This window comes from Hevea brasiliensis, chromosome 17, assembly GCF_030052815.1.
Source record: "Hevea brasiliensis isolate MT/VB/25A 57/8 chromosome 17, ASM3005281v1, whole genome shotgun sequence".
NCBI classification, from domain to species: Eukaryota; Viridiplantae; Streptophyta; class Magnoliopsida; order Malpighiales; family Euphorbiaceae; genus Hevea; species Hevea brasiliensis.
In genome coordinates, this window is record NC_079509.1 from 52,151,991 (window position 1) to 52,160,710 (window position 8,720).

Sequence of the window (8,720 nt, forward strand, 5' to 3'; positions counted from 1 at the left end):
GTAGAGGTAGAATATGCTGCTGAAGGAAGTGCTCTAGTGATTATGAAAGCATTAAATACTTAAGTAAAGGAGGATGTTGGTGATGAATTGCAAAGAGAAACAATTTTCCATACAAGGTGTCTTATCCAAGACAAAGCTTGTAGTGTCATCATTGATGGGGGAAGTTGTGCCAATGTTGCTAGTACTATTTTGGTGCATAGATTAGGGTTGAGGACTTTGAAACACCCTAGACCCTATAAATTGTAGTGGTTGAATGAATGCGGTGAGGTGAAAGTAACAAAACGAGTGCTGATTTCCTTTGCAATAGGAAAGTATCAAGATAAGGTTATGTGTGACGTGGTTCCAATGCAAGCTGGCATTTATTACTTGGCCGACCATGGCAATTTGATAGAAAGGTGATCTACAATGGGTATAAAAATAGGTATTCTTTTGAAATGAATGGAAGGAAAATCATTTTGGCACCTATGATACCAAAACAGATTTATGAAGACCAAACAAGGCTTAAGCAAGCAATTGGTGAGGTAAAATCAAGAGTGGCCAAAAAGAGAGCAGAGAAGAAAAGGAGTGAAAAGAAATTGACTGAAAATGATGTGAGTGAGCAAGACAAGGGTCGTTGTGAGGAAAGAAAAGAGAGCAAAGAAAACATTCCAAGAGTGCTTGAAAAAGGTGAAACTTCGACGCAAAAGGAGAGCTGTGCGGAAAGAGGGGAGAGAAAATTAAGGTTGTATGCTAAAGGAAGAGATGTGAGGAATGCCATGTTTGCCAACAAGCAAATGTTATTAATTGTGTTTAAGGACTCTTGTTTATCCACATCTAACCTTGACCCCAATTTGCCTAGTGTTATTGTCTCCCTTTCCCAGGAATATGAGGATGTGCTACCTGAGGAGATGCCAGCTGGACTACCACCTATTCGAGGGATTGAACACCAGATTGATTTTGTACCTGGAGCAGTTATTCCCAACCGTCCAGCCTATAGAACTAATCTTGAAGAAACCAAATAATTACAAAGGCAAGTTGAGGAATTGCTAGCTAGGGGTTACGTGAGAGAAAGTATGAGCCCTTGTGCTGTACCCGTCCTTTTGGTACCAAAGAAAGATGGCACATGGCGCATGTGTGTGGATTGTAGGGCGGTCAACAAAATCACTGTAAAGTATCTCCACCCTATACCTAGATTGGATGATATGTTGGATGAACTTTGTGGTGCTTGTGTTTTTACCAAAATTGACTTGAAAAGCGGATATCATCAAATTCGCATGAAAGTAGGTGATGAATGAAAGACTGCATTTAAAACAAAGCATGGACTATATGAGTGGTTAGTGATGCCTTTTGGGCTAACTAATGCTCCTAGCACTTTTATGAGATTGATGAATCATGTGTTGCGTGCTTTTATTGGAAAATTTATTATTGTTTATTTTGATGATATATTGGTTTACAATAGAGACATGAATGAACATATGCATCATTTAAGAGCTGTATTCGATGTGTTAAGAAAGGAAAAATTATATGCTAACTTGAAGAAATGTTCATTTTGCATGGAAAAAGTTGTCTTTTTAGGATTTGTCATTAGTGCTAATGGTGTTGAAGTTGATGATAAAAAAATTAGAGCTATTAAAGACTGGCCCATTCCAAAGTCTGCATCTGAAGTACGTAGTTTCCATGGACTAGCTAGTTTCTATAGAAGATTTATTAAGAATCTCAGTACCATTGCAGCACCATTGAATGATCTTGTCAAAAAGAATGTTAATTTTATTTGGGAACAGAAACAAGATGATGATTTTCAAAAAATTAAAGACATGTTATGTTCCGCTCCTGTGTTGGCTTTACTTGATTTTTCTAAGACTTTTGAGATTGAGTGTGATGCATCAGGAATAGGTATTGGAGCCATTTTAATGCAGGATAAGAGACCAATAGCATACTTTAGTGAGAAGCTTAATGGAGCAGTTTTGAACTATTCTACATATGACAAAGAGTTGTATGCATTGGCACGTGCCTTGGAAACGTGGCAACATTACCTTTGGCCAAAGTAATTTGTCATCCACACAGATCATGAGTCATTGAAGCATATCAAGGGGAAAAATAAGTTGAGTAGGCGTCATGCAAAATGGGTTGAGTTCCTTGAGACCTTCCCATATGTGATTCAATACAAACATGGGAAAGAAAATGTGGTTGCTGATGCCTTATCTCGAAGGTATAACCTTTTTGCCCTTCTTGATGCAAAGTTATTGGGATTCGAATATGTGAAAGAGTTATATGCTGAAGATAATGACTTTGCTAGAGTGTATGCAGCTTGTGAAAAGAATGCTTTTGAGAAGTTTTATAGGCATGATGGATATTTGTTTAGAGAAAATAGATTGTGTGTGCCTAAGAGTTCCATGCTTGAATTACTTGTGAATGAGTCTCATGCTGGTGGATTAATGGGTCATTTTGGTGTTGCCAAAACTTTAGATGTGTTAAAGGAACATTTTTATTGGCCGAATATGAAAAGAGATGTTGAAAGAGTATGTGGTAGGTGCGTTGTGTGTGCTAAGGCTAAATCTAGAGTTTTGCCACAAGGTTTGTATTCTCCTTTACCTACTCCTAGTGATCCTTGGGTTCATTTGTCTATGGATTTTGTGTTGGGATTACCTAGGTCTAAACAAGGCCATGATTCAATTTTTGTTGTTGTTGACAGGTTTTCAAAAATGGCACATTTTATTCCATGCCATAAAACTGATGATGCTACAAATGTTGCAAATTTATTCTTTAGAGATATTGTTAGGTTACATGGCATACCTAAGAGTTTAGTTAGTGATAGGGATGTTAAATTCCTTAGTCACTTTTGGAAGGTTTTGTGGGGAAAATTGGGCACCAAGTTGTTATTTTCCACCACTTGTCACCCACAAACCGATGGTCAAACTGAAGTAGTAAATAGGACACTAACTACACTTTTGCGTGCTGTGGTTAAGCAAAATTTGAAGTCATGGGAAGATTGCATTCCACTTGTTAAATTTGCATACAATAGAAATGTGCATTCTTCTACTGGCTATTCTCTATTTGAAATTGTGTATGGTTTCAATCCTTCAACTCCTTTGGATCTTTTACCTTTGCCTATGAACGAGCTTGCTAGTTTATATGGAAAAAGAAAAGCAAAATTGGTGAAGAAAATCCATGAACAAGCCAAGCCTCAAATTGAAAAGAAAAATGAAAAATATGCTAGTCAAGCCAACAAAGGAAGGAAGAAAGTCACATTTCAACTTGGAGATTGGGTATGGGTTCACTTGCATAAAGAAAGGTTTCCCTCTTGAAGGAAATCAAAATTACAACCAAGATGTGATGGACCTTTCCAAGTGCTGACCAAAATTAATGATAATGCCTAAAAAATAAACCTGCCCGGTGAGTATGATGTCAATGCCACCTTTAATGTTGCTGATTTATCTCCTTGTGTTGATGCAGGAACAGATTCGAGGACGAATCCTTTTGAAGCAGAGGGGAATGATGAGAATTAAGCTACATCCACACCAAAGGATTTTATCCAAGGTCCAATTACTAGAGTTAGAGCTAAATCACTTCAGAATTTAATTTGTGAAATCTTAAGGAGCAAGGATTATAAGCTGGAATGGCATGAAGAAAATTATAAAGGATTAAATTTGGTGAAAATTAAGCTTGGAAGTGACCAGGTGTCATGTGGAGCATTAAGTTATATGGAATAACCTGTAGATATGCATGCACCAGATCCAACCCATGTACATGCATCTGCTGGCACCTTTTTGAAGGAATATAATGATGAGAATCAAGCTACATCCACACTAAAGAATTTTATCCAAAGTCCAATTACTAGAGCTAGAGCTAAATCACTTCAGAATTTAATTTGTGAAATCTTAAGGAGCAAAGATTATAAGCTAGAATGGCATGAATAAAATTATAAAGGATTAAATTTGGTGAAAATTAAGCTTGGAAGTGACCAAGTGTCATGTGGAGCATTAGGTTACATGGAATAACCTGTAGACATGCATGCACCAGATCCAACCCATGTACATGCATCTGCTGGCACCTTTTTGAAGGAATATTCCTTGCTGTTATAACCACCTCTCTTTTGGACTTAAATACCCTTATTTGCTGCTGTATTAAATTTGCTTTTTGTTGGGAATTTTTAGTCTTTTAATAGATTAATTTTTGTTTGGACTTAAAGCTCCTTACAGCTGTTACTAAAGTAGGGATATTTTTGTCTTTAGCTTTGAAGCCAATAGACTATAAATACAAGTGTAATGAGAGAGTGGAGGACACACTTTGAATATTAATGAAAGATTGTTTCTGCTCCATTAGTGAGTAAATTGGCTGTTGCCTTTGTTCTTGTGAAGCTCATTAACTTGCTGAGATTCTATCTTGCAAGGTTTAATGTGCATAATATTCTTGGTTTATTCATTCTCCATATGAATTAGGTCAAGAATCCCATTCTTCATATCAAATTCATGCATCTTGATTTGGAGCTTTCCATATTGTTCCTTTAATTCTTGAATGTGGGTTTTCAAGTTACCAATTACTTGAAGGTTCACATCATATTGACAACCAAGAAAAGAGGAAAAGAGAAAGTTTTTCACAAGTCCAAGAAGTGTCACTTCAAGGTTAGTGCTAAATCTCTTCTCTCTTTACATTTTTTATTTGAACTTTGAGTTAAGTTAGAAAATGGAGAAAATTTGAAGAAAATATACATGTTAGGGACATTCAAATTTTTAGCAGCCATGGGGGAAGGTTGAGAATTGTTGATTTAATTGAATTAAATTGCTTGGGAATGATGTTTGATAATTATATTAGAATGAGATGTTGATTTGTGTATGTTAGATGAAGTAATGGATTGTTAGGGTTAAGGTTTTGAGATTTAATTGAGGATTTAATGCTTAGATGTTTAATTTAAGTTCTAATGGTTAATTAGTGACCATTTGATGAATTTTGACCTTAAATTGGATATCATTGTGGCATTGGAATTGAAATGGGTGTGCTGCCTTGTGTGCCCTGCAGGACTGTGTGTGAGTCTAGCAGGTTTGGGTAGCCATAAATAGAGTTTTATAGGTTCAATTGGTGCAAGGCCAATTGGACATGAAACTAGACACATAATGACATAACTTTGGTGAAGAAACTCTGCTCAGAAAACCAAACCAAGTTGACCTTAAAATTACCCTAATCCGGGTGACCAACATGCTGTCCCTGGAAAATGACCAAATAAACAATATTTGTTCAAATGGTCATAACTCAGTGTAGAAAAGTTCAATTGATCTGAAATATTACCATTAGAAAGCTGAGACATAGCCCTACAACTTTCATGAAGAACACAAATCCAAATTCTGATCATAACCTAGTCAAATTGCTAACCAAACTTCGGTTACCAAATCTGGCAGAACCAAATTGCCCAGAAATTCTGGGTACAGGTCAATCCAGCCAGTTATGGTAAAATGACCATAACTTGAGCTACAAAACTCCAAATAGAGTGATTTAAAAAAATAAATGTAACTAAACACAATAAGGAACAACTTTTATGAAGACAATTTTATTAAATTCCTACTGTACAAATAACCAATGGAACAGTAATCTTAGGGTATAAAATCTGAAAATTTTAAATAACATAAGATAAGCTTTGGAATGGTATTGGAAATCAATACCAATAAAAATAAAATGCAAAATGTGGTATCTTGGAGAACTTAGGTTCAATAAATTTATTATGTATTAAAAAGTCAACAATTTGAGTGAATAGTAATGTGAATAGTAATACAAAGACACAAAGTGTAAGAACTAATTTGGTAGAGAAAATTAAGGTATGAAATTTGGAATCCATGAAATGTTCATGGATTACTTAGAATAGAAATAGTAATTTACCTAAATGACTTAATGAATATTTAAGTTATGTGAATATATAGTTAAGATTTGTATTCCCATTACTAGTAGGTCTAATAAAACATAAGTGATACCACTTGAATAGGAAATGAAATTAACCTAGATGGATTGTTGAGACTTACACTCCCAACACCAATGGAGTTCATAATATATTAGCAATAAAACTTGAAGTATGGAATGTACTTTACATGAATAGATTGTTGAATGAATAAATGTGATAAAAGTGTCATTTGGGATTTAGGTTCCCATCAAGAGAGAAAGGAAAGATGTTTTGAATGTGAATTGTGATCAATATGAATGATGTAAGGAATGTATGAATATTATGATGAATGTATAAATTATGGAATTTTTCATGAAATAATGAAGTCATAAAACACAATATATTAATATTTAATGATATTATGTGCCCTTGTATTGCCTAGACATGTGTGTCAGTTTGGATAGTTTGGCATGCCAATAGGGTATTGTTTTAGCAGTACTGCAAAAGGCTTTATGCCCGTATTCATGGCTTTTATGCCCGATTATGTGATATCATGGCTTTTTAGCCATACTGACTGCATAGGTAGTTGACGTTCTGCGTCCCATAGTATAACGGCCTGAGACACCACGGTGTCCAGTGCCAACGACTCGTTATCCAGTTTAGTCAGCCTGTCATAGGTTACTTAGGCAGTCTAATTTATTAAAATAAGTTATGAATATTAGCAATTAAAAATGCTAAAAAGCAAATAAATGAGTAAGAAATTCTAAAATAAATTAGATTAACTCCAAAAATTTATTTTCTAGAAGGGTCTGAAGTAAATTAGATTAGTTCTAAAAATTTTAAATATTACGAAATGATTGTAAATAACTTAAAAAGTATCAAGGAAGTGATAAAAAGACTAGTATAAGAATTATAACTTAAATAACATTACAAATGTGACTTACGTAAGAATATAAGCATAAGTTTAAATTTTAGATTATTCATATATGGTACATTATTAATGTAAATTTCTGAACTGAGCACCTCCAAAGAAGAACATGGCAGGATAGAGGATAGTTAATATTAGAAACTAAATTAATTATAAATCTAAATTATTCGAACTATGCTTTATTTCTACCTTTATTTGTATATTATTTTCTTGTTATATTATTGCACCACTAAGCAGTAATGCTTAGCGCGATGGATTTGTTTCTTTGCGCAGGTACTGAAGCTAAAACCCAGTGGACAGTTGATGTAACACCCTAGGCAAATCCCACATCGACAAAACACGGGAGAGATGCTGGGTTTATAAGATGGAGGTTCCTAACCCCTAGTGACGCGTTTTAAAACCGTGAGGGCTACGGCCCAGAGCGGACAATATCACTAGTGGGCCGGGCCGTTACATTTGCGGTATCAGAGCCGCTCCGCGTGCAACCTTGAACGATGATGGGGCAAACCTCAACGAGGACGCTGAGTCCCATAAGGGGGGTGGATTGTAACACCCTAGTCAAATCCCACATCGACAAAACACGGGAGAGATGCTGGGTTTATAAGATGGAGGTTCCTAACCCCTAGTGACGTGTTTTAAAACCGTGAGGGCTACGGCCCAGAGCGGATAATATCACTAGTGGGCCGGGCCATTACAGTTGACTGGGATTTTTGGAGTCCAGATCTGCAGAAGTGTCAGAAGTACTCAAGGTAGTCACCTCCTCAGCAATGCATGTAGATAGGGCTCACATTAGTCATTTTATGTATTTTGTATAGTATAAATATTTCTTATGTTGAAATGTAAACTAAGAATTGTAAACCAAAAAATTGTAATTAATATTTACATATTGTAAATTAATGGAGATAGAAAATTTTCACATATGAGTTGAGCATGAATGGGAATGTATGGAAATGGATATGAATGAAATTGTATGGATTTGAATACAGAATTGAAATATATAGATGATGCATGAAATGACGAGATTTTTATTTTAAAAATATTGTTGAAATTTCAAATAGGTGAATAGTGAAACACGTCAAACGTTAATAAAATAGAGGAAACTCCGTTAGTTGCTCCATCGAAAAATAATTGATATTAAAATATAACGACTTTAAAATTTTTAAAGAAATAAAGTAAGATAAGTTAGGGTACTCCGACAACGAATGTAGCACGCTTTGCTCGGCTATACTGTAGTCGGGTATGGGGTGTTACATTTGCTCTTGTGGTATTTGAAAGGGTTTATTGATTGCGAACTCCACAAGTATACGGGTCGTTCAAGTAGTAAAAAAAGATATCATCCCACAGAGATTTGTTGTTTGAGTACCAAACTATAAAAGTTATGATTATTTGGGCTATCGATCATTTGTGTCAAAAATAGAGTAAGAGATGCATCAAATTAAATTGGAAAATAAGGAAATTATAATGAATTAAATAATTAAAATTCTAAGCACTATACTAATTTACTAAAATTTTAGCAAGTAACAAAAGATTTAATTAATTAATGGTAAAAATTGATTCCAGAGTTGAGGTTCATGAAGTAAATTTCATTGGGATTTGGATAAGCAAAGCCAAGATTAAGGGAAATACAAGTTTGAAGGAAGCCAAGATTAAGGAAATTATATAGATCCTTATATCTCTCCCAAGCTTCATAGAGACTCTCATCATCCCTTGGTCTGAAAGAAGTTAATTCATTTCTCAATTTTGCAGTCTTGCTAGGAGGAAAGTATTGAGCCAAGAAAGCTTGTGACAACTCATCCCAAGTAGTTATTGAACCCGGAGGTAATGAATGCAACCACTCCCTAGCACGATCCTTCAAAGAAAAAGGAAATAATCTCAGCTGGATGGCATCATCTGACACTCCATTTATCTTCAGTGTGTTACTAATTTCAAGAAAATGTGCAAGGTGCA

General features: G+C 35.1%; 1 non-coding gene across 1 annotated transcript; it reads left to right on the forward strand.

The window, feature by feature from the left end:
• Nucleotides 1-8,410: 8,410 nt before the first annotated feature.
• Nucleotides 8,411-8,514, forward strand: LOC131175621 (small nucleolar RNA R71). Its single transcript, XR_009145816.1, has one exon. It is a non-coding gene; the product is annotated as a small nucleolar RNA R71 (small nucleolar RNA).
• The last annotated feature ends 206 nt before the right edge of the window (nt 8,515-8,720 follow it).